Source organism: Pogoniulus pusillus, chromosome Z (assembly GCF_015220805.1).
Source record: "Pogoniulus pusillus isolate bPogPus1 chromosome Z, bPogPus1.pri, whole genome shotgun sequence".
Lineage (NCBI taxonomy): Eukaryota > Metazoa > Chordata > Aves > Piciformes > Lybiidae > Pogoniulus > Pogoniulus pusillus.
The window spans coordinates 17,161,536-17,188,903 of record NC_087309.1 but is presented as its reverse complement, the minus strand read 5'-3'; positions in this window follow the sequence as shown (position 1 = coordinate 17,188,903).

Genomic DNA, 27,368 nt, shown 5'->3' with positions numbered 1-27,368 from the left:
TCTTCACAGATGGATCCTGCCGCCTGGTAGGCAGCAAGCGGAGATGGAAGGCTGCCGTCTGGAACCTCACACGCAGGGTTGCAGAGGCAAGAGATGGAGAAGGTGAATCCAGCCAGTATGCTGAGGTGAAAGCCATCCAGCTGGCCCTGGACATTGCAGAATGAGAGCAGTGGCCAAAGCTATACATCTACACTGACTCATGGATGGTAGCAAATGCCTTATGGGGGTGGCTGAAGGAGTGGAAGAGAAATGATTGGCAGAGAAAAGGGAAGCCTATTTGGGCTGTTGATCTCTGGCAAGACATTTCTGCACGCCTGGACAAACTGCCAGTTAAAATCCAACATATCAGTGCTCACATCCCAAAGAGCAGAGCCACTGAAGAACAGCAGCATAACCACCAAGCTGACCTGGCTGCCCACATCTGCCAGATTGACCTGGACTGGAAGCACAAAGGTGAACTGTTCTTAGCTCGGTGGGCACATGACTCTTCTGGTCACCAAGGAAGAGATGCCACATACCAATGGGCCCGAGACAGGTTCGTGGACATATCCATGGAGGCCATAACTCAGGTTATCCCTGAATGTGACATCTGTGCCACCATAAAGCAAGCTAAGCGCATGAAGCCTTTGTGGTACGGGGGATGGTGGTCAAAGTACAGGTATGGGGAGTCCTGGCAGATTGATTACATCACTCTGCCTCAGTCTCGCAGTGGCAAGCAGTATGTGTTAACCATGGTGGAGGGAAGCACGGGGTGGCTGGAAACCTACCCAGTACCTCATGCTACTGCCCGTAACACCATTCTGGGCCTGCAGAGCCACATCCTGTGGAGACACGGTACCCCAGAGAGAATTGAGTCAGACAACGGGACCCATTTCAAGAACCACCTTGTAAGCAACTGGGCAAAAGAGCATGGGACAGAATGGGTTTACCACATCCCATACTACCCACAAGCTGCAGGAAAGATTGAGCGACACAATGGCCTGCTGAAAACCACCCTGAAGGCTATGGGAGGTGGAACTCTCAGAAACTGGGAGAAGCACCTTGCAGAAGCCACTTGGCTGGTGAACAGCAGGGGATCAGTTAACAGAGCTGGTCCTGCTCAGTCTGCCCTGCGGCCCATAGTTGAGGGAGATGGAGTTCCTGTAGTCTGTGAAAGGAATCTACTGGGAAAGACTGTGTGGGTTGCTCCTGCCTCTGGTGGGGGAAAACCTATCAAAGGGGTGGTATCTGCAAAGGGTCCTGGTCACACATACTGGGTAATGATGGAAACTGGTACTATCGAATGTGTCCCTCAGAGAAATCTCTCTTTAGCTGAGAAGGTTTTGAAATCTCAGAGTTGATTCCATGTGTTCCAGATATTTTCAGGTTATCTTGTATTATAGTTGTATAATAGTTGTATAATAGTTGTACCATAGTTGTGCAATACTTGTATTATAGTTCATAAGGGGTTACAAGTTGTTATTGTAGTTATACCCTCACCACTACACGGCATCCAACAGAACCTACACCACACCAGCAGCTATCCAGAGTCCTACAGCATCACATCACACCACGGTGTCCAACCAGAACCCTGCACCTGATTTGTCACTGATGCCCTGCAGTGAGAGACTGTTCCTGATTTCCCTCCAGAGGATGTCTACAGCCATCTCATCTACACCTGTTCCCCTGATGCCAGACACCAAGAGACTGTTTCTGATGTTTTCTTCACAGAAGGAAAAGACTCTTTCCTGAGTTCCAACAAGAACTGTTCCTGTTTCACTGACTTTTCTTCCGTTCCTGTCCTGCTCACACCTCACCAACCTGCACCGGACCTTGGGATACAGCTGGGGACCGAGAAGGACTTCAAGAACTCTTAACCCATGGACACTTTTTCCCATTTTTGGAGAAGAAGACTGTTCGTAGGAAGGTGGAAGTGGTCTAACCAAGGGGTGGAATGTATAGGGTTAACACTCCTGTGGGAGTAACCCTGAACCTGACCCTAGGGGTCTTGGCCCCTCCCCAGGGGTGGGCCACACTCCAGGTGATGGTTAGCCCACTCCCCCCACTTCCTGTGGTATAAAAGAGACAGGACCTCCCTGCCTCATTCTCTTTTCCTGCGCTACCTCTTGACCACATACACTGATACTGCGTACCAGCACACCACGTGGCAGCCACGAGGCAGAGACACCATCACACTAATCGGGTTGTATCCATCCCTTGTTGTATTTTACTGTTTTTCCCTTCCTTATCCTTTGTAAACTTCCCTACCTCCAATACCTTTTCTAAGTTATTGTTAAACTTTTCCTTTTTAACTTCCAAATCGAGTGAGATTGATTTATTTGGGTGTCCCTACCTTTCTCTCTCTCCCTGTCTTTTGGGGAAAGGAGGGGGAAGAGGGGAGGGCACTCTATAAATTCTATAAATTGTCATTGGGTCTATTAAAATTATTAGAGTCTCTGGGAACCTGCATTTGAACCCAAGACAGACACAATCCCAGGAGGGTGATTATTGATACTTAAGAGCAACACATTTAAGCAAGCTTTAATTCCTTTGTAATATAAGTTAACTCTGTCTTAAGAGCAGACACAGCTTTTAGCCCCTACTGGACAGACAGTATAGTTGTTAAGAGGCATAAGCCTAAGGGAATCTTTCTCTCTGTCTGTAGTTGCTGATAATTTGATATTTCCATTTAATAATCAAATCCCTGTAAATATATCATATTCCAACTGTTTTCATGACCATGCAGTAGAACTTGATTACATAGTGTTTGGGAGTGTTACAAATTTGTAAATATTGATTTTAATAAATAATTTTATAAAAAATTAATACACCTCAAATTAATTTCTCAACTTCTCCTAGTAAGGAAGGAATAGAAATCCCCCTCCACAACAATGTCACAAGAAGTGCAGTTTAAAATATAGGGTTCATGCTTTTACCCAAATGAAATTACTTTGATTCTGATCTAGAGAGCATTGCAGGCATTCCTACTGTGAGGGTGGCTGCACCCACCCCCACACTGTTATAAAAAGCCCTACAATAGCTGCCAAGTAAGTTTGCAAGGGTGTGTGACATCATCGGGGACATAGTTGGGTGTGGCACAGCCAGATACACAGAAGGACATGCAAAGAAGCTGCTAAAGCTTGCCCAGCTTGACCAGGGAGTCATGATGTGCACCTGCCAGAAGCCCATTTCATGCGTGAGCTCTGCACCCCCAGTTCAAATGCAGCTTCACGGATGGTGCTCTGGTGAGAACACATGCTAAACAGACAGTGGGCTGCTGGATGTGTCCCACTCATGTGCCAATGTCAGTAACTTCACCTGTAAAAGGTGTTCTCAGGCAGAGGTCCTCCTCCACTTAGTGATGGAGCTCCAAGAGAAGCAAGTAGGTTGAAAACCATCAGGGAATGAGAGGAAAAGTCTTGGAGTTGTACCCTGTGCTCCATGAGACAACCTTAAGAGGCAAACAGAGCTCATGTTACAAAGAGCTCCCTGTCCTCTCATCACCTGACTAGTGACTCAGAAGATAGTGGGCAATGGCAACAAGTGGCATGGTAGGCCTAAACAGGCCAAAATAGGCTTATACATGTCCTGGCTTGCCCAGACATATTTTTCTGTTCTCCTTCCTTCTGCTGATGGGAGAAGAAGCTGAGGGAAAGAGGACAAGGAACCTGGATCAACTGAGTCTAAAGACTCTGGTTTGCCCAGACTTGTTTTGCTCCTGTTTACATCCCGTGGTAAACAAGGTACATACACTTGGGTTGTACCTGCCTTGTGCCAAGGCCTATGTTTTTCTCAAATTTGAGTAAAGTAAGCCTATGACTTCACCTAAGATGGTCAAGCTTGGCTAACTGCCATTCTGATTGGCTAATTTGTGTCCAAATGCTCATCAGTCTCGTATTGATAAAAGGAGATGAGCAGGTAACACAAAGTGCCCTGCTGTTGTTTTTGTGCTTGCTTGCTGTTTCTGCTAGCATTGTTGTTTATGCTTAACGTGCTCACTGCCTCATGGCATTTTGCTATGCTATGCTAAACCATAATCTAGCTCTGCTGCATAATAAGAAGCCCTGATGCTTTGATCCTGAACTGCTTGGAAACTGCCTGCTTGGAGTTTGCCAGGAACAGGCTCCAGATGCCTCCATGTGATAGGCCAGCATAGCCACCATGACATCCATGCTAAGACTGCACATTGCAAGACATCCTGCCTACACCTGCCAAGAAGAGAAGCCCTGAAAGGGACACATGGATCATCCAGAGAATCCATAATAAGTTCAGAGTTGTCTGCCTCCTTTCCCCAGCAGCCTGTAAAGCCTCAGTGGCTCACAAGACATCAACAAAACTCCCTGAAAATGTTTGGGTACTGTCTGAAGCTGTAGCTAGCCCCATGAATCAGGAGATAATTTTTGTAAGTAAATAGTCAAAGCCTCTTTAGCAAAATTCTGTAAACTCTTACTTAATCATAGCCTTCTGCCTTAAAGCAGAAAGGATCTCCTTGAGCCCATCTAGTGGGCAAGCAGTATAATTAACCACAAGAACCTTCTCTTCCAGTTCAATTGCATTAATGTTATATTATTGCTAGTTATTTCTTAAACGTTCTGGATCCTATGCTATCATCTATGTGTTGCGGAGGCAGGGAATCAATGTGGCCGAGTCAGGAATTTTTATACAAAAATAGAATTATTTTATTTTCCCCAAAACCCACCTCCAAAGCTATATATACAAAGATTAATTTAGTTTAATTACCAGATTCAGCTCGTTTGAGAATATCTACAGGAAGGCCATCGATAATCTGACTATTTTGGAAGTCAGAAGTTGGAAAAGGCTTTAGCTATTAATTTATAGTGTTTTTCGTACTAATAAAGCTGAGCCAAAATAACTCACGATCAGGCTGACTTCGTCATGTGGCCTGTCCCTCTCATTCCCTTTCAGCAGCTGCAGGTGGGTCGTTAAGAGTTATTAGGCTTTTCACAAAAGTGTCAATGGGTGAAGCAGTCCTTTGAAGCTCTTTCTGTATCCAGCCCAGGCAAGGAGCGGGGGGAGAGAACTCTCAGGCAGGCACAAACATTCAGGCAGGAATGAACTCCAAGGTGGGAACCCCAAAGGCAAGAAGCCCCCAATATTTATACCCTCTCTAGACAAAGAGCAGAATTACCACTTCCTTAGGTGTGAAGTATACATCCAATCCCAGTCCGATTCCAGTGCAGGCACTGCACGGTGCCGGAAGGGCCCCTGTTCACCCCCTTAACGCCTGCAAGGCAAGGCGGGGGTGGGGGAAATAGGCATCTTTTCCTCTCCCATTCAAACCACAGAGGGAGAGGAATATAGAGGTATACAGGACTCCAGGACACTATGTAATGTTTCCATGAACCTAATTATTATTAAAAAACAGTGATCGGGAGGTGAGAGTTCTGAATATCAACATTAATAAACAATTTTGAAAAATATCATCTCACAATCAATTAATTACCCCTCCATTACAGCAAGTTACTGACTGGTGTAACAGACACCACAGGTGTGTGCCCCCAGTAACTACCCCAGTCTACTTCTGTAAAGAGAAACAGACAATGACAAGAGTAAAGGATCATGCAGAGTGGAGGACTTGCCGAAGTTTAGACAGTTGTGGTGGTTTGGTCCTGGCTCAGGGCCAGATGCCCACCAAAACCACTGTCACAACTGAGTTAACTCTTACCAATCCTGGTCAGAGGCTGGGGGACAGATCTCACACCCACTCTATTGCTGCCCTTATTAAATGGACAGGGGAGATGCAAAAATGTAACAAAAACACAAGAGTCAAGATAGAAGCAATTTAAGAAGATTCAAAGCCAAAGCAAAGGCAATGTGAAAGTAAAAGCAAACATAGATATTCTCCATTTCCCAGCAGCAGATCACAGGATCACAGGATGTTGGAGGTTGGAAGGGACCCAAAGCGATCACTTAGTCCAAATCCCCTGCCAGAACAGGACTGTACAATCTAGCACAGATCACAGAGGAATGCATCCAGACAGACTTTGAAAGTCTCCATAGAAGGAGACACCACAACTTCTCTGGTGAGCCTGTTCCAGTGCTCTGTGACCCTTACAGTATAGAAGTTCCCCCTTGTGTTGAGGTGGAATGTCTTGTGCTGCAATTTACACCTATTGCTCTTTGACCTATCACAGGGAGCAAGTGAGCAGAGCCTGCCCCCTACCTCTGATCAGCCCTCAGAGGTTTATAAACATATATTAAATCTCGTCTCAATTTTCTCTTCTCCAAACCAAAAAGTCCCAAGTCTCTCAGCATCTCCTCTTCAGGCAGTGTTCCAGTCCCCTAATCACCCTTGTATCTCTCTGCTGGACTCTCTCCATCAGATCCTTGTCCCTCTTAAACTGAGGAGCAGAATTCAAGATGAACGCAGTATTCGAGATGAGGTCTCACCAGGGCAAAGTAGAGAGGAAGGAGAACATCCCTTGACCTTTTGGGCACACTCTTTTTAATATACCCCAGGATACTGTTGGCCTTCTTGGCCACAAAAGCTCATTGCTGTGCCGTGGTTAACTTGTTCTCCACCAGTACTCCTGGGTCTCTCTCCATAGGGCTGCCCTCCAACAGATCATCTCCCAGTATGTCCTGGTGCAGTTTATTATTCCTTTCCAGAAGCAGGACTCTGCACTTGTCCTTGTTGAACCTCAATGGTTTCCTCTGTTCCTGGCTCTCCAGTCTGTCCAGGTCTTTCTGGATGTCTGCACAGCTTTGAGCAATTATGCAAAAATAATAATCTCTATTAATTCTGATATCCAGGCAGTGATTCTTGATAACTACAAAAACCTGTTTATTAACATTAAACTCACCAGAAAACTTAATCATAGGTTTAAAAATGCACAAGTTGGAAATTTATACATGCAGGGAACAGGGAAAATGAGATAATTTATTTCTTGAAGTGGCAAATGCAAATATTATACTGGAAGAGGCTTTTAAGTATTTACTTACAAAGTATAAATCAGACAGTACCCAAAGCACATGGAATCCTGTCTTGTTGGCTGCTGAGACTTGATTCTTCCCAGACTCCTGGGGAAAGGAGGCAGACAATCTCTGACTTTGTCTTCTGGCTCTTCTGGACAATCTGTGCATCTCCAGGACTTCTAGTCTTAGCAGGAGACTGTCAGGTGCAGGCAGGATGTCTTGCAATGTGCAGTCTCACCACAATGCCTCACTGTCTATGCAGGCCAGTCACATGCAGGAATTTAGAGCTTGTTCTTAGTAAGCTCTCCAGGCAAATTCAGGATGCAAAATGAGGTGGCAGCAGCCTCTGTGCTACCTACTTATCCCCTTTATCAATATCCAGCCTGAGATTAATGGGGCATTGGACAACATAAATTAGCCAATCAGAATGGCACTTTGCCAGGCCTCACCATATTAGGTAAAGCCAGGGCTTTCACCCTCCCCTCTGTCGTAGAGGGGATTTTGGCGGAGGGGAGAAATTAATTGGGGTGAGATAATATTCTATAAAAATATATATTTATTAAACTCAATATTCTGGACTCTTGCCACCCTCAACCACTGTATATTAATAGTAAATTGGATTCTACATGGTCATGAAAACATTCTAAGACAAATATCTAGAGTAACTTATTAATAACTAGCAAACATTCAAACTATAAACAGAGAGAGGGTTTTTCCCCATGGCAAATACCACTTGGGGTCTATATACTGTTTGCCCAGCAGAGTGGGCTGAAACTGTTTTCTGCTCTATGGCAGACGTAACAGATATTACAGAGGCATTGAAGCATTCACTTACAATTCTTATTAATCAATAATCACCCTCTGGGGCTATGTCACAGCCTGTGCCTAGTGACAGGGGAGTTTTGCCCGTGGACTTCGAGGCTGGAATCCTCCCGGCTTCTGGGGAAAGGATGAATCTTCCTGGCTTCTGGGGAAATGACAATCTCTGACCTTTTCTCCTGGCGAAGGATGCAATCTCTGCCCTTGTCTCCTGGCTTCTTCTGGATGTTCTGTCCAGGGATTCTTAGGCAGGATCTGAGGTGCAGGAGTAGGATGTCGTGCTGTCTCATCACAATGTAACACTGGCCAGATAGGCCGATCACGTGCAGACAATTCGGAGTCTGCTTCCTGGTAACTCGGTGGCAGTGGCGCTTACCAGGCAATGATAGGCAGCAAGCATGCAAAGTGTGCATGGCTGCTCGTGAGTCTGCGCTCCGTAGGTAAAGGCAGGCAATACAGGATCTGGTCCTGATAATGCAGTGGCTTGCAATTGTGCAGAGCTGGCTGGGGGACTATGAGCTCCACATATATATAGGCAGGCTTAAGTGAACTCTGCAACTGAAGTACGCAGGCAGGGGAGTCTGAGCTGCAAGTTAGTCAGAGCTATGCAGGGAGTCCAAGCATGTTGTTTACCTGTGTGCCCCTATTTATTGAATGTGGGCCGAGATAAATGGCCCTTTGTGTTGGGAAACACGTTCGGTGGAGCGCTATGGGAAGATGACTCTTTGTTCACCACTATGGTTAGATGGTCAAATCCCTTTATTTCCGTGATACAGTGACTTATATGCATTCTAGCAAGAGGCGTGCTCAGCTTAAGATTGGTTACAGTCAGAGGGTCCAGAGTTACATGTAAGGTGTGCATAGGTTAACTTATCACAACATTCTAAAGGTCAGCCTCCCAGACCACCCACTCCAGCCCCCTTGGTTATCTAGTCTCTGCCCACTGCAGCTGTGTGTGGGGTGCTCAGTTGTTTACATCTCGATTTCCTAGCCTCGCTGGGAACCAAGGACGTTCTCAGCGCCAGTTACCCATGTTTATGACTTTATGTCCTCGACTGGTGAGAAATTCTTCCACAATTCCCTCTTTTTCTTTTTGAGCAACCCACACCTGGCTAACTACCTTAGTTAAGCTCTTCTTAACGCAAGCAAAGACAATACAAGCGCATAGCAAAATTATTATGAAAATAACAAATAGCCGTAAGCCTTCTCCTAATAAGCTGCTTAACCACCCCGGGATTGTCCCAAACAGGTTCTGCCACCAGTCATCAAAAATCAATGTTTCCTTCTTGATCTTATCAATATGGCCTTTCAACCAGGTTATACTCTTGTGAATGGACTCACCATGATCTGATAAATTCAAACAACACATCCCTTCGAAGTCCTGGCAGCCGTGTCCTTGGGCTAGCAAAAGAAAATCAACGGTTGCTCGATTTTGCAACAGGGCATGTCGAAGGCTATTTTGATCAACCAATAGTTGTCCTAAAACCTTTGTGGTGACATTGGCTTGTTTTGCTGACCAACACACGAGTCTCTCTAGCTGTACTAATGCTTTTCCAGCTGCTCCTCCTGGTAGAAATACAGCTAAGGCAACACGAGCAGCTGTGGATAACAGTTGAACGTTGTCATTGCAATTAGGACTCAATTTTAGAGATCGCTTAGGTTGGTGTCGGGCTAGGTCCCTAAGCTGACTAAGATGAGGGGCAAACATTGTCAGTTTACCCAGATAACATGGACCTCCATAAACGTTCTTTGGTATGCCTTGCCAGGCTCTATCACCACAAATAAGGAACACACCAGTGGGAAGTGCCTTGGCGGTTCTGTTGTTCCACAACAGATGACCTCGGCCCCTTCTTGATGCTTTAACACCATAACACCAATTGTTTACTCCAGAAGCACCTAAAGGTCTAACATGGGCCTTGTCACTGTCGTTTGAACCGCAGTGTCCACCCTCATTGCTAAGGAAGTTATCATAGGCTGTTTAACACAAGGGTGAATGGTGCAGCTACAAATCAACAGTGCTAAAATCAAAGGAATAAACCTGTTAGAGCTTTCATCAGTAGCATTAGTCTGGCAAGCTAACAACCCAAGCTTAGCTAACAATCCCAAAAGCTATTTCTGCAAGCGACAGTAAGCCATTCGTTCAGAAACCCAAAAGTGCAGACGAACATCACAGTCACAGGAGAGTGCAGGTGTGCCACGTCTGCGCTGGCTCTGTGTGGCAGTCGACGCTGCAGATTTGTAGGTCAATCAGCTGTCGAGTATTCTTCTCAGACTCCCATAGTTCTGGATTCACTCGATGTTCTCATTACACTCCTTAGCTATGAGCTGTGTCTGACTATTGTGCTTAAGAACTACTAACCTCTAAATACAATACAAAGATATGCCCTAGATGTTACTATCAGTCTATTCTACTTAGACCTTTTCCCACAGTTCTTCATCTGCTCTCAGAATTTAGGGCAGTGGTTTTTTATCTCTTGCAGGGCCCTTGCAAGAGAAAAAAAGTCACATTGCCATCTTATGCCAATTTGAGTGGGCCTTGGCCTTTACAAAGCTGTTAAATTGAACCTATTCCATTAAACCACAATCACTGAAAACTCATAAAATACCCAAATTCGTTAGCCATGGTCCAAACCTTAAAGAACCATACAAATACAATCATCATGTCAGTGCTTCTTTCAAGTCCTTTCACAGTTCTGCCATCTGAGCAAGACTTCTGCTCACTTTAGGGAAAAAACAGGTTGGTCATAATCAGGTTGGTCTTCATCAAGGCCTGTGAAGATAAATGGTCAAACACAAGCAGATACAAGAACAAATGCAGACATATCCATTGCCTAGGCTAGCAGATCCACTGGCCTAGTCTGTATGCTGTGATTAGAAAAATTTCGAAAAGGAAAAGATTTCTTCTGCTATCCTACTGTCCTCTAACCCATATTCCCCTTTTCAATAATGCCTAAATATACCCAAGAAAAACATCCCATAACATCCTTATGTCCTAAGTTCCCAAAACTACAAACCCTTAGTCTTAACTTATCTTACCCTAAATATCTATCAGCTATAGGAAATTCAAGAAAAGGCAAAGAAAATCCAAGAAGATAACAATACCATGGTATTCTCAGGAAAAGGAAAAGTCAGAATTGTCACAAGGCTCATTTCATTGCAGTTAGCAGCTGTTCCAGTAAGCTTCTATGCTAGTCCTGTCTTTATCTGTTATTGGGGGAAGGAGCTGACTGGCATTAGCCTACAAGCTCTATCATTCCCTGTTCCTAGTCCAGAATCTGGTTAGTGACTTGCAATGTGGATCTCAGTGCCTACACCCTTGCTGTGAGAGGCAATGCATCTGAGTTCTAGTCTGTCCTGCTTGGTGCCTTCCGTGTCTGTATAAGTTTCCACCCATGGTCAGTGGCATTGGCATCTCTGCTATGTCCTAGCAATCTCCCTCTTTTTCTTTTTGCCACTGAGCAGTGGGTGCAAAAGTCATTGTTGCGTAGCCTGTAGAAGGAATTAACCAGTGTCATGGAGAGTAGCAAAGGCTCTCTAAGCTTTTGCTATATTGTGTAGTTTCTAGTGCCTCACATTCAAGCCAGAAGCATCGAAAAACCAAAACAATCTTTCAGTCCCATGAGAAGATTTCTCCCTAGGGTAAGTGAGAGGTAAACACTGGCCATGTTTCCTTTTCACTTGGCCTTGCTTTCCAGACAACAGGGTATTGTTTTGGTTAAGCAGAAACGACTTTCTTAGGCCTGCCCAGCACCTGCAGGTGGGCTGGCCGGAGGAGTGGTCTTTATATTGTTTTAGGTAATGTTATCCAATTGTGTAAGTTGATTACTGTTTTTTACCAATGTATGTTAACAACGTAAAAGTGGTCCGAATTGTGGGCTGGTCCTGTTTTGGAACATTATAAAAATGGTGGACAGGCCAGGATCGAGGCTTTTTGCCTTTTGCCTTTTGCTTTTTCTGCTTTTTGCCTTTTGCTCTGGATCTCACCCTCGCTCCTGTCCTTCCCCGGACTCAACAACAATAAACTGCTCGCCGATCTAGCCTCACCTCGGGCGGACGCCGAGTCGCAGAGGCTAAAGCCTGCATGCCTGGACCCTCATCGGGAGAAAGGGACTCCCTACCAAGCTACAGACTGTGAGTAGCTGACGAACTATTAACTCGAACCGGAGACTCGAAAGAACTCTCTTTAAACATCGTAGACTCTTTAATTTGCCATTTTCGGAAATGTTACTTTGATCTCAATCAAAAAGAATTCACAGTGGTGGTGTAGTTTCGGGAAGAGGGAATTCGCATTCTTTGCAATAAATCAATGATAAAATAGTCAACGCCTCGCGTATTTCCCCCATAAATTCTGCTGCGAAACTGCGTTCCACGACAACCAGTAAGGCGATGGTAAATACCCCAGCCAGGAACTACTAGCTATCATTTCGAATGCAAATTGTTATCATCAGGTGACTAAAAAATATACCTGTGCGTGTCCATGCCTGTAACAGGGGCAAAAATGGTCCTAAGTCATCCTTGTCATTCTTGCTATCATTTCCATAAACTTTCTGACATCTGTCTTCAGTAGCATAGTATCACAGTACCATCAGGGTTGGAAGAGACCTCATAGGTCATCAAGTCCAACCCCTCACCACGGGGCTCAAGGTCAGACCATGGCACCAAGCGCCACGTCCAACCTTGCCTTGAACAGCTCCAGGGCACCAGGGACGGCGACTCTACCACATCCCCGGGGAGCCCATTCCAGTATCCAATCAGTCTCTCAGTGAAGAGCTCTCTCCTCACATCTGGCATTGTCAAAACAATTCCGAGGCTTCACTGCCTCCCAGCAGGGAAGAAAAAAAAAAAATCCGTAAGAGGAGATAACTCCGGCAGAAAAAAAAATCCGTAAAAGAAACAACGGGTGGGGGGGGGGAACGGGGCCCCGCGGGCCCTCCACAGGTGGCTAGAGGGGGGGGAGGAGGAGGGGGAGGAGGCCAGCAGCCGCAGCGCCGCTTTTGTCCTTGGCCCCCCATCTCGCCCAACCCCCAGCTGTTTCAGGTCAGCCACCACTTGGTGTTCTCGTCCTTCTCCCATCCCACTACCAATCCTTAGTACACAACATGAAATCTACCCTGAAAACTTCCAAACTGCCGTCTGTCCTCTCAGACTCTTCAAGACAGACAGAGAAAAAAGGCAGAGGTGAAGCTGTGAGCTATCGAACTGCTAATCTCTCTGTAGCCATACAAACGCAAATTGACTAAACTCCGAAACGACCCAAGGAAACCCACAAACTCTTCCCACCCCACCGATCCCCTCAGCATCCCCCTCAGTCCCCCAGCTGTTGAAGACTCGCGGGAGACCCCTCGGCTTTGGGATGCGGCCCATTGGAGATGGGCGGGCGTGCGGCGGTGAAGGGGGCGGATCTGAAGACTGTTCCGCCAAGCCGCGGGAAAGGGAGGGTCCCGAGTCGTCCGGTGCGGTCGCGTCTGCCGTCGGTCCATTCTCTCTTTACCGTCCGTTCCTCTGTACATTCAGTAACATCTTTTACCGGCTGAAAACTAAAAGTCCGTGTCCCGTATCGCATGCAGTCATCCGCAGGGATGCGCGGGCCACAGCGGCAGATTCGACACAGTACACACAGTGGCAGACAGCCGCCCTCCTCGCGGCAGGGCCGAAAACTTTTCCAAGCTGAGAAGCGATTGTAACTGGCTGCCGGCGGGCCGCTACGGGCAGCCGCCATCACGGGTGTGTCAGTGAGTCGCTACGGGCAGCCGCCATCATGGGTGTGTCAGTGAGTCGCTACGGGCAGCCGCAACAACTCAGTCCCAAGCGCGTCTCTCCGACCTCCTGCTGCACTTCGATCTTAAAATCATGGGAGGCTCTTTACTCGCATGACCCTGTGCATACGCCCGGGCCAGCAGCTCTCAGAGCTCAATGTCCGGCAAACTTCTCTCACGAGATAAATACGCCAGCAGACGCAGTGCCCCAGCAAATCCACTGTGGGCCTTACCTGCCTTACACACGGGCTGTTCACTCCGGAAATGAATGTCCAGACTACTGCCACCTCGGGGCAGCACTACCTGGCCCAGTGGCACCGAATGACGCTTACTCTCTCCGATACGGAGAACGTCCCACAAGTTGATCAGACCCCTCTGTCTTCGGGCCAACCCTCCGGCCCCCAACGCAGTCTCACCTGCGGCCGGCTTGTGTCCTGACTCCTCTGTTCGAGCGCCAGATGTTGGGAAACACGTTCGGTGGAGCGCTATGGGAAGATGACTCTTTGTTCACCACTATGGTTAGATGGTCAAATCCCTTTATTTCTGTGATACAGTGACTTATATGCATTCTAGCAAGAGGCGTGCTCAGCTTAAGATTGGTTACAGTCAGAGGGTCCAGAGTTACATGTAAGGTGTGCATAGGTTAACTTATCACAACATTCTAAGGGTCAGCCTCCCAGACCACCCACTCCAGCCCCCTTGGTTATCTAGTCTCTGCCTACTGCAGCTGTGTGTGGGGTGCTCAGTTGTTTACATCTCGATTTCCTAGCCTCGCTGGGAACCAAGGACGTTCTCAGCGCCAGTTACTCATGTTTATGACTTTATGTCCTCGACTGGTGAGAAATTCTTCCACACCTTTGGACACTAGAATGACCAATCAGGTTGGCAGTCAGCCAAACCTTACCATAATTGGTAAATGCCACAGTGCCAGGACTTTCCCCAAATACGGGGATCACATGGGCCTTGCACTAGGCAGGCACGAGCTGGGCGTGTGGGGCTTACACGACCTGTTTATGAACAGGGGACCTGGCACACCAGACTTTGTGGCACCAGGCCTATGGTGCCCCTTTCATCCGTTTACTGTGTTTACCTCTGGTTTGGGCAGAAAAACATGTCCAGGCAGGACAAGGAATAAATAAGCCTATTTTCGGGCCTACAGGCCCTCCACGACACCCTCCCATGGTTGCCTACACCCAGCACAGAATTAGGGGGAGCAGGGGAATATGTCTGGGCAAGTCAAAATGGATAAGCCCATGTTTGCCTTATCAAGCCTACCACAACATTCTTCAGCTGTATCATCCAAGCCTCTCAGTTTGGTGTCATTGGCAAACTTGCTGAGCAGACACTCTGTCCCCTCATTAATGTCAGATGGCTTTGGTCACTCCTGGGGAGCTGGACTTCAGTACCCGTGGCAGTTGCTCACTCTTCATAAGTTTGAGTCTTTCTTGCCACATCACTCTTTGCATCATACATCTCAGGTTATTTTTCACCAAAGATTAATCTCCTTGAGGTACACACCAAGTCTGTCCATCCTTTCTCATTACTCACTAAGTACCTCCAGATTCCTTGGGCAAAGCGAATCCCGCAATTGATTTTCCTTTCCCCATGGGAGGAGGAACACACAATGCCTTTCCCAGACACTTTAGCATATCATAGAATCATAGAATCAACCAGGTTGGAAGGTACCTCCAAGATCATCCAGTCCAACTATCACCCAACCCTCTTCAGTCAACTAGACCATGGCACTAAGTGCCGCATCCACTCCTTTCTCAAACATCTCCAAGGACAGTGACTCCACCATCTCCCTGGGCAGCCCATTCCAATGGGAAATCACTCTCTCTGTGAAGAACTTCTTCCTAATATCAAGCTTATACCAGCTTGGCTGCTGGGAGACTGAGCTCCATAGATAAAGCAATGATACAGGATCAGGTCCTGATAGCAATATAGCTTGCAGATGTGCACAGCTGGATTAGGAGGCTATAGGCTCCTTCCCTATAAACGTGCAGGCTTAAATGAGCTCTGCATCTAAGGCACGCAGGCAGATTAGCTGTGTTTGAATCAAAGCATGAGGTCTGTGCCTCAGAGAGCATCGGAGCTATGCTATGGCATCTGAGTGTGTGAGTATGAGCGGCTGAGTGCTTCAGGTGAAGTTCAGAGCTGTGTCTGATCCTTGCAGGTGGGTCAGAGAGCTGAGCTGCTCTGCAGGCAGGGTCAGAGAGCAGAGCTGAGCACGTGGCTTTCCTGTGCACCCAACTTTATTGACTGTGGGCCAAGATTAATGGTCCCTTTGGCCACTAGAGTGACCAATCAGGTTGGCAGTAAGCCAAACCTTACCATAAGAGGCATAAGGCTCTTGCCTGGACCTTCCCAAATATGAGGATCACATGGATTTGCCCCAGGGAGACACGGGCTGGGTGTGTGTGGCTTACCAGGAGTCCTGTCAGAAAAACATGTCCAGGCATGTATGGACATAAATAAGCCTCTGTTTGGGCCTACAGGCCCTCCACGACATGCAGAAGCCAATTTTATTACGTACAGCCTGAAATATATATACACTCAGCCAGTAGAGCACACACCTACACATTAGCATAATTAGTCAGAGATAACCCACCACATCTGCATACATATACGCCTTGTTATTCTCATTAACGAATGTCCATTATCTACCCCTTCTGAGATAAGGTGGCCAGCTGCATGTGAGAACCAAGGTTTGTTATTACAAGGATCTGCCTGCTGTTTAATCCTCTTCACATCCTTTCCCACAGCATTCCTGCACTTGCATCCCACATCTCTTCTGCATTCCCACAAAGGAGGACTAATTAGAATCCCTGTCCTTTGCTGGATGCAAGGAAGAACAAAATGGTCCCAGGGCAGGAAAAGGCTGAGAGATTCAATACCTTCTTTTCCTCAGTCTTTAGTGGTAAGACCACTTGTTTGTTAGATACCCAGCCTTTTGAGCTGAGAGATAGGTGTGGTGGGTCAAGAACTTTCCCCACACACACTATTGACATTTACCAGACCAGCTCAGATGGCTTGGAAGTAAGATGAAGCTATATTTATGAACAAATATATACAATATATTTACAAGTCTTTATAATTATATAAATTTTAGAAAGAATACAGAAATTTAAACTCCGTACCAGACAAAGAAAACTTTTCAGAAGGGGCTCAACACTGCTCTCTTTTTTCTCCCTCTACTTTCCCAGACAGGAAAAAAAAAAAAAAAGCAAAGCTTACATTGTTATGTGTTAGTGGAAAGATTAGAGCAGAGTGAAGAGCAAGAAAGTAGAAGCATTGTTGCAGCACAGAGTGGGACAAATTGTTGACATTTTGGCTTTTTATTCCTCTCAGAAAACCAATGAATGACATAAACTTCAACATTATTTTCTTTTTACAGCCAATGATCTAACTTCTCTCATCAAAATATTCCAATTAGCCTCAAACCACAACAATAGGGATGAGGAAGGAGATGTTTAGTAACTTGCTGCACTACTTACAATGGCATGCAAACTAGGGTACTGAACAATTTAGTGAAAGTGCTCACCAAAACACTTTCCATCATTTAGCAGCGGTTCTGGTGAACAGGGGAGGCCCCAACTGACTGGAGACTGGAAAATATAATGCCCATCTAAAAGAAAGGCTGTGAGGAGGATCTGGGGAACTACAGGTCTGTCACTCTGACTTTAGTGATGGAGAAGGTCATCATAGAATCATCATAGAATCAACCAGGTTGGAAGAGACCTCCAAGATCATCGAGTCCAACCTATCACCCAGCCCTAGCCAGTCAACTAGACCATGGCACTAAGTGCCTCATCCAGTCTTTTCTTGAAGACCCCCAGGGACGGTGCCTCCACCACCTCCCTGGGCAGCCCATTCCAATGGGAAATCACTCTCTCTGTGAAGAACTTCTTCCTAACATCCAGCCTATACCTACCACGGCACAACTTGAGACTGTGTCCCCTTGTTCTATTGCTGGTTACCTGGGAGAAGAGGCCAACCCCCACCGGGCTACAATGCCCCTTCAGGTAGTTGTAGACAGTAATAAGATCACCCCTGAGCCTCCTCTTCTCCAGGCTAAACAGGCCCAGCTCCCTCAACCTCTCCTCATAGGATTTGTGTTCCAGGCCCCTCACCAGCTTCGTTGCCCTTCTCTGGACATGTTCCAGCACTTCAACATCTTTCTTGAATTGAGGGGCCCAGAACTGGACACAGTACTCAAGGTGTGGCCTGACCAGTGCTGAGTACAGGGCAAGAATAACCTCCCTTGTCCTACTGGCCACACTGTTCCTGATGCAGGCCAGGATGCCATTGGCTCTCTTGGCCACCTGGGCACACTGCTGGCTCATCTTCAGCTTACTATCTATCAGTACCCCCAGGTCCCTTTCTTCTTGACTGCTCTCCAGCCACTCAGTCCCCAGCCTGTAGCACTGCTTGGGGTTGTTGTGGCCGAAGTGCAGAACCCTGCACTTGGCCTTGTTCAATCTCATCCCATTGGCCTCTGCCCACCCAGCCAGAATGTCCAGGTCCCTCTGCAGGGCTCTCCCACCTTCCAACAGATCAACACCTGCTCCTAGCTTGGTGTCATCTGCAAACTTACTGATGCTGGACTCAATGCCCTCGTCCAGATCATCAATAAAGATATTGAACAGGACTGGGCCCAGCACTGATCCTTGGGGAACACCACTTGTGACTGGCTGCCAACTGGATGTGGCACCATTCACCACCACTCTCTGAGCTCTGCCATCCAGACAGTTCTTGATCCAGCACAGAGTGAATCTGTCCAAACCATGATCTGCCAGCTTGGCTAGGAGCTTCTTGTGGCAGACAGTGTCAAAGGCTTTGCTGAAGTCCAAGTAGACTACATCCACAGCCTTCCCCACATTCACCAGGCGGGTAACCTGATCATGAAGCAGGTCATCTTCAGTGCCATTATGAAGCATAGGAAATGGGTATAGTCATCATGGGCAAGTCCTGTTTTACAAATCTGATCTCCTACAAAAGGCTGGATGTAGCAAAGTCTGTGGATGTTTTGGTAAAGGCTTTGCCAACATTTCCTACAACATCTTCCTAGAGAAACTGTCTGCTTATGGCTTGGATGAGTGGGCAATATGCCTGGCTAAGAACTGTCTGTATGGCTGGGCTCAAAGAGTGATGGGAAAAAGAGTTAAGTCCAATTAGTGACAAGCCTTTCCCAGGGTTCAGCAGGCAAGTCAGTTCTCTTTAATATCGTTATGATCTTGACAAAGGAATGGAATGCACTCTCAGTGAGTTTGCAGATGACACTAAATTAGGTGGGAGTATTTATCTGCCTGACAGTAGAGAGGCCTTACAGGAGCATCTGGACAGGCCAGATCAATTGTCTGTGAGGTTTAACAAAACCAACTGCTAAGTCCTACACTTGTGTTGCAACAGCCCCAGGTTCTACATGCTTGAGGCAGAGTGGCTGGAATGTTGTCTGGCAAAAAATGGCCTGAGGTTATTGGTTTACAGCTGGGTGAATGTGAGCCACCAATGTTCTCAGGGTGCCTAGAAAGCCAATGGCATCTCTGTCTGTATCAAGAATAGAGTGGCCAGTAGGACTAGGGAAGTAATCATGTTGCCATATTTATCACTGGTAAGGCCTCACCTTAAATATCATACTCAGTTTTGGGCCACTCGTAACAAGAAATACATTTATTTGTTTAAGTGTGCCCAGAGAAGGACAACAAAGATGGTGAAAAGTCTCTGGAATGAGTCTTATAAGCAACTTTTGAGAGAACTGGGATTGTTCAGTCAGGAGAGAGAAGGTTGAGGGGGGACCTCATTACTTTCTGCACCTACCTGAAAGGAGGTTGTGGTGAGGTAGAGGTCAGACTTTTCTCTCTTGTTTTAGGTCATAGAAGGACAGGAAATGGCCTGAAATTGTGCCAGGGGAGGTTTAGGCTGGATATTAGGAAAAACTTCTTCACTGAAAGAGCGATCAGGTGTTGGAATAAGTTATCCAGAGAGGTGATAGAATCACCATCCCTAGAAGTGTTCAAGAAATATGTTGACTGGGCATTTTCAGGTGTGATTTAATGGCCATGGTGACGCTAGGTTGATGGTTCAACTTGATGTCCTGGAGTCCTGTACCCCTAAATTCCTCTCCTGCCCGGACTTCGGGGGGAAAGGGGAAAAGCCACCTGGTTTCCCCCCCCTCGCCTGCCCTGCAGCCGTGAAGGGGGCGGGGACTGCCCCGTGAAGGGGGGGAGGACTGCCCCGTGAGTTCCCGTGCTGGAGCCAGGCTGGGATTGGCCGTGCGCTTTCGCGCCTAAGATGTGGTAACTCTGCCCTTTGTCTAGCGAAGGTTATAAATATTGGGGGTCTTCCCGCCTTTGGGGTTCCCACTTTGGATTTTGCCTGTGCCTGGACGTATGTCTCTGCCTAAGCTCGCTCACTCCCCTGTGCCTGGACTGCAGAGAGACCAAGGATTCGCTTTCCTGTTAGGCACACCTTTGTGTGCCTAACGACCCTTAACGACCCTTAACGACTCCTGCAGCCGCTGGAGGAGGAAGACGGACCGCATGAGCCAGCCTGGGTGAGTTATTTGGCTTAGCTTAATTTAGTAAGAAACCGCTATTAATTAATAGCTGAGTCCTTTTCCAACCTCTGACTTCCAAATATAGTCAGATTATTGATGGTATCCTTGTATATTTAATTCTCATGTAACTGAACCTGTTTATCAAACTAAATTAATCTTTGTATATATAGTTGTGGGGGCGGGTTTTTGTAAAAATAAAAAATATCTATTTTTGATAAATTCTCGACTCGGCCACGTATTACTGCCCTCTGCAACACTTGAGGATAGAGGTCTCTTCCAGCCAAAATAATTATTTGATTCTATGATTCTACAATTCCTCACTGGCCTTAGAGTGCAGCCACCTTCATTATCCATGTTTAGATGAACAGTTTTGTCTACAGTGATAAAAGCACCAAGAAGAAAATACACCATGGTGATCTTATCAGCGTTTAGGCAGGATCTAAGCATCAGAAAGTCTTGAGCTATGTGTGACAAACAAGATTAACTAAGGTCACAAGACTTAAACCAGAAAAGACAACTATTGATCTTTGAAGCATCCCAGGAAAAATGAAAGACACAGCTGAGTTTCACATGGGAGATAGTTACAGAATCACAGAATCAGCAATGTGAGATTGTGATTTACAGAAATACATTTTTCTGCTGATTAAAGTTTATCTGATTGTTATTTGTGATTTGCTCTTAATTTATTGTGATGGCTAGAAGTGGAGACAAGAGAAAAAAAAATGATTTCTTTGTCATCTATCAAAGAGTGCAATTCAGTATAAAGCTAGTTAATTGTACTTTTGTATAAAAACAAAAGTCTTTCTCTCTCAAACTTCACTCCTTCCTTCTTCCCATCCTGCCTTCCTTGGTAAATGAAAAGGCAATAAGTATTCTTCAAAGTACTGGGAGTGATGAGAAAAAAAAAAAAATTACAAGCCAGGGGAATCTTTACTGACAGGTTAGGTTCTCTAGAAAAATGGAAACTTTTGGATTCAATAGTGCATTTTGTGTGTGTGTGTGTTTTGTTTATTTGGTTTTGTTGTATATGTTTTTTTATTTCTTTGTTTGTTTGGGGGGTTTATTTGGTTGCTTTAGTTTGGCTTGGGGTTTAGTTTTGGTTTTTATTGTTTGTTTTTTTTTTTTTTCCAGAGGGCTTGGACTAGATGATATTTTGATGTTACAGATGATTTTTTAACTAGATGATCTTTTGATCTATGATTTGGTGATTCTTGGCTGGAAATGTTCAATACTGTCAGTATACTTCCTCATCTAGGTTCCTACTCATGTTAGTCAACAACAATGAAAGAAAACTTCATCTTCCTTCAAAGTTTTGGAAGTTAAATACAACTCACAGATTTTATCCTTCTTTCATATTGTCGTTGGATAGAACTCACTGATAGCATGAGGATTTGGGACTATCTCTGTTCTCCAGAGTCATACTGACCTGAATGAGGGTGGTGGTGTATCTGATACATAAACTCAAGGCTCATCAATTTCTGATTAGATTTCAGAATTAATCAATCATACTCAAGTATCTTAGGAGTGGGAGGAACAGATTAGAAGAGAATTTTTGTACTGCTGTTTTAGAGATAGGTGGATTACAAACTGCTATGTTTAAACACAAGTCTAACACATGATACAGGTGCCCAAATGCCTTTATGAATCAGGGTATCAGCTGATCACTGGAGTGCTTGTTTTACAGTGCAGAGTACTGACTTACGCTACAGCTATTTAGGTGGATTTCTATGTCAATCCCATATTTGTTGCACTATTTCTAAAATTTAAGCATTACATCTGGAAAGGCATACTCAAGAAATTTATCTAGAGCATCATCCTTTTAAAAGTTAACTTTACTGTGTCCAATGAATGAAATACTAAAGAGCAGGTTTATTATATTTAAAAAGGATATAAAACAACAGTGAAGCACTGCCTGATTATATTACAGTATCTATCTTCTCATGTATCAGCAAAAACTAGCACTGAAGTATACCTAATTATCATATTTACAATGGCACAGGTAGTAAAACAGCTATGTTTTGCATTGCTCAGGATGTTTAGGGCTGAAATAGATAAACTATGCGAGAGATTAGTAATAGGTAATTATTCTCTACTTACATATTCAGCTTCATATTTCTAAATTAAGGTAAGTGGAAAAAACTTATAAAATATTCAGGGCTCTTTTATCTTTCCTCCTCCCTCTTATTAGAAACTGTGCATGAATTTGCATAGAATAAACTGAGCCCATAAATCATAGCAGAAACTGCAAGAACGCTCTTTGTAAGTTATAATTTAAGGTTAACTATAGCACATTTTGCTTACTGTATTATTAATGGCTTTAGTTCTCTCATGACAAGATTACATATTAAAAATTGTTGGTAGACAAAAGTCTGGTTCATAATCAATTTGCTTCTTAACCTTAGAAAACCACTAATCATGTCTTTGTACTTCCAAAGAAATGATCATCAAGAGGAAAGTTTCTCAGGCAATATGTTGCACTGGCCCTGTTTTCCAGTAGCTCAGATGCATCTGGTCAAGAAGTTCAGGTTCAAGTCACTGCATGGAGCTTGAACTATGTCTGTGTGACATACAGCAGGATTGGAAATTACCTATTCTCTTTTGTAGTTTAGACTTCATGGCTATACTCACAAAGCAAAATATTATCAGAAGCAGTGCACCTGGAGAACTTCAAAACAGACTTATACTTGTAGAATACTGTGGTGGAGGGCCCATAGCCACAAAAAAAATAGGCTTATTTATGCCTTGTCCTGCCTGGACATGTTTTTCTGCCCAAACCAGAGGTAAACACATAAGCAAACACAAAGAGTCATAACAAACCTGGTGCCATAAAGTCTGGCCTGCCCAGGACCCCTGATTTTGTAAACATGTTTGTGTAAGACCATGCGACCAGCTCACGCTTACTGGGTGCTAGGCCCATGCTATCCCCATATTTGGGAGGTCCAGGCCTGTGGCTTTTCCCTATTATGGTATGGTTGGCTAACTGCCAACCTGATTGGTCATTCTAGTGTCCAAAGGGCCATTAATCTCAGCCCACATTTGATAAATAGAAGCACACAGGTAAACAACGTACTCAGGCTTTCTAGCTTGCTTGATCTCATTATCCTGCTTAGACTCACCAGCACAGCGTCTTGCTTATGTCTGCCTGAGTGACCACCTGCAGTGCATCTGCCTTTACAGAGCTCAGTCTCCCAGCCAGCCATACACACTTGCATGCCACTGTGGTGAGTTACCAGGATTAGATTCTGTATTGCCTGCTGTTCTTTATGGAGCTCTGTCGGGGTACGGAGGCTGGCGAGAGGCGAGATCGGGGTACTGACGACTCGAGACAGCAGCTTCTAGGCATCTGTGCATCAGTACATCAGTACAACTTTATTAGGGTAGTGTAGTGTCTTATATAGTGCTCAGAGGAGGTGTTTCCAGCCAGCCTGGGGCTGGCAGAAGTGGACAGTACAGATTGGCCCCAAGTTATGTGTAAGGCAGAGATAGGTTACCTGTGGTAAACAACCTGTGAGTACCACCCAGGGGGGCTGGCCAGGGTCAGCCCCCCTTGGGGCTGCGTCCGCCCCAGGGACCGGCAGATTCCACCCCCTGACAGCTGTGCGTGGGTTGCTCATAGTCGCCGGCTCAGGCCCTGGGAGCCTCAAGGCTCCAAGGACACTTCTCATCACAGGGTCTGATGTTTACCTTTCATGCTCCGCTGCAGGAGAAAGCTTCCCACAGAGCTCAGTCTCCTGTGCAGCTGTGCACCCTATTGCACACCTGCTGCCTTATAATTGCCTGGTGCGCACCACTGCCGCTGAGTTACCAGGAGCAGACTCCACTTGTCTGCATGCGACCAGCCTCTGTGGCCAATGAGACCATGCTGACACTGTGTGGCATTGTACTTCTTCTGCACCTGATGTCCTGCCTAAGAATCGCAGGACACAGTGTCCAGAAGAAGCCAGGAGACAAGGGCAGAGATTGCGTCCTTCACCAAGAGAACAAGGTCAGAGACTGTCATTTCCCCAGAAGTCAGGAAGATTCCCCTTTCCCCTGAAGCCAAGAGGATTCCAGCTTCAAAGTCCACAAGCAGACTCCTCTGAAGTTTGGACACTTGCATAGGCTGTGATGTAGCTCCGGAGGGTGATTGATAGTTAATAAGAATTTGTGAGGCTTTAATGCCTCCATAATTCCCTATAGCCTTCTGCTATAGAGCAGAAAGAGCGTGAGCCCACCAGCTGGCCAAATAGCATATTGACCCCAAACGGTATTTGCTGCAGGGATACTTCTGTCTCTGTTTATAGTTTGAATTGTTAGCTAGTTATTGATCAGTTATGGTTTGATATTTACCCTAGAATGTCTTTCATAACCATGTAGATCCTTTTAATATTAAAATACAGTGTTTGGGGGTGGCGAGAGTTCAGAATATTGATGTTAATAAATTATATATTTTTATAGAACATCGTCTCGCACCAATCAATTTCTCCTCTCTGCCACAACTGGTGTAGTCAGCAGAATACCACTCTGTGACAAATACCTATGTGATTCTCTGCCTCAGCTAACTAAAACACTGAACGTATACATGGTTACACCAAATGGTTAACTTTGTGTAACTCTAACTCTGTCATACATTTGCAGAAAGTCAGTGCTAAAGGAGATTATGATTTATTGGGCACCAAGACTTCCATGGGAGGGTGGGACTCCATCCCAGCCCTCCACAGAAAGGCTGCTGCTGCCCCTAGACCTTTTGTTTAGTGAGGAACAAGGCTGAGCATGCATGGTTAGTTGATTTGGCTTTGCTGAGGTTTTTTGCTTGGTTGGTTTGATTGGTTTGTTGTTTTGCAGCGGGGGGTGAAGTGTTGCTTTGGTTAGTTGGTTAGTTGGATTTAATTAGCATTTGGTTTAGGTTTGGGAGTTAAAAAATCTCTAGGGCCTAGAGAAGTCCAGGGGGTGGACACAGGAAAGTGTAATATTGTTATTCAATCCCGTAATTCTGCTATCTCTTTATAAGCTGGCAGCAAGGCCAACTCACCCGCCTTTCCTCTCCCTCCTGACCTCTATCTTTGGTGGAAGCTACTTATCTAGGTAAATATATAGGAAGTGGACCTGGTCATGGACGCAAAGACCTCGTTTGGGTCTGTGGGCAGCAGAGGTGCTGGGGGAGGGGAAGAAAAGAAGCATATTGATTTTGCCAAACTGAAAAATTCTTTGCTCCACATAGGAAAATCATCTTTTCCAAAAATTGCATGAAGTGTTACCGAGAAGAACTGAAAGTAAAAAGAAAAAAAAAAAGTTTAAGTAATTTTATAGACACCAGATTGCAGATTGTTTTCTCTGTACATTTCAAGCTAGGAAAAAATCTCTCAAGAAGCTGATTTAATAACTATACTCAGGACAGGGAAAGATTTGATATTTTTGAAGTTATTATAGATCAATGAAAACATATTTGTCATCTTTCGCTTGTACAGACTAACCTTTCTTCTAAATATGTTTGTATATTTTGACTGTTTTAGTTTCTCAGAAGCTTTAAACTTATATTCCTTCAAAAGATCTTTCTGGCATAAGGAAAGCACAGAGTCAGGTATCTACAAAATTCTTATTCTTTTATAGTGAGCATAATATTTTAGGTCATACACTGTAGTCTTCATAAAATAAATAAATATAGAAAGTTTTCATCAATTACATTTAAAAAAATAATAATATAACCTCACACTAAAATAGAAATCATTACTGATCTGCAGGCAACTTATTTCATATTTGTAATATGGAAAATGGACATCAAAGAATCAATTACATTGCAAGTAGATTGGAAATTCTAATATATTTAAAGTCTACATTCTAGAAGGGAAAAAATGTTCTTGCGAATAAAATGAATATTCTTCATATTGAACAAACACAGTTGCAAGATGTCTTTTTTTAACACCTTTTTTTCCCCCAGAAAACATATTTCACACTTGTGCTTGGGTTATTAATATGAGAACATGTTTTTATATATTTTTTCCTTCACAACAAAAGGGTGATCAAAAGGATATTCAATAGGATTGTGATAGTAAATTGTCATTGTTCTTGTGGGATGATGCATTGTTTTACCTGTTCCTGATCAGCCTGTCATGTGTCTCACATTAGTCATAATCTCTTCTTCAACTACTACTCTATTGAGTCAAACCAACTTTTAAGATATACCTGCTCAAATATACAGACAATCACTGGCAAATTTAACTGCACATTAATTCTGAATATGTTTTGTGGGCTAATTTTGGGCTTTTGGATTTGTTTTGTGGTGGTTTTGGTTTTTTTGGGTTGTTTGTTTGTTTGTTTGTTTTTACAGTAGATGCTGTTTTTTGAGGTAGAGCAAAATTAGCAAAAAATGAGAATAAGGTGAACAGCATTATTTTTCATACAAAGTGTTGCTATTACTAAAAATAAAAGTGAGAAAGGATTGTATTCATAGTCGAATGTGTCCACAAGAATAATGCTGATTTATGTCAACTGAAAACAGAGAACATGGCAGGAATTCAGTTTTCAAACCCATTTATTAAGTTATTCTGTGGAATGAACTCTCCTACATCTGTGGTAAGACAAGAAGTTTAGTATGGAATAGAATATAATGACAGAGCTTTCTTAGAGTGGTGATGGCTAACAGCTTTCTTTTCTCCCCTTTTCTACCCTTCGAAAGATCCACACATTAGACAAAATACTCAATATTTTAATTAGAAATCCATAAGTAGTACTATATTGAATTTTCCTATTATTTTGATGTACTTTCATATAAAAAATAATTGAATATATTATTTTACTAAAAAAGTATGATAATAATAATAGTTTGCAATGTACAAATAACATTTTGAAGCAAATCTGTTCATAACTTCTTCCATTCTCTATCTTTCTCACTACCATCACTATGATTAATTGTGTAATAATGTATGAAAATACAAGCACAAATCAAAAAGTGAATAATAAAGATGCTATATTATTGAAGAGTTTGGTGGAAGATTTACAGTCTGGTGAAGGAATTGTATTTCTTTTTTTAAATAAATTGTTTGTATAGGGTTAACACTCCTGGGGGAGTGACCCTGAACCTGACCCTAGGGGTCTTGGCCCCTCCTCAGGGGTGGGCCACACTCCAGGTGATGGTTAGCCCACTCCCCCCACTTCCTGTGGTATAAAAGACAGGAGTTCTCCTGTCTCTTCCTCTTTTCGCCCTCTTTCTCCCTACCTGCGTTCATGACCGCACACACACACTGATACTGCATACCAGCCACGAGGCAGAGACACCATCACACTACTCGGGTTGTATCCATCCCTGTTTTGTATTTTGCTGTTTTCCCTTCCTTATCCTT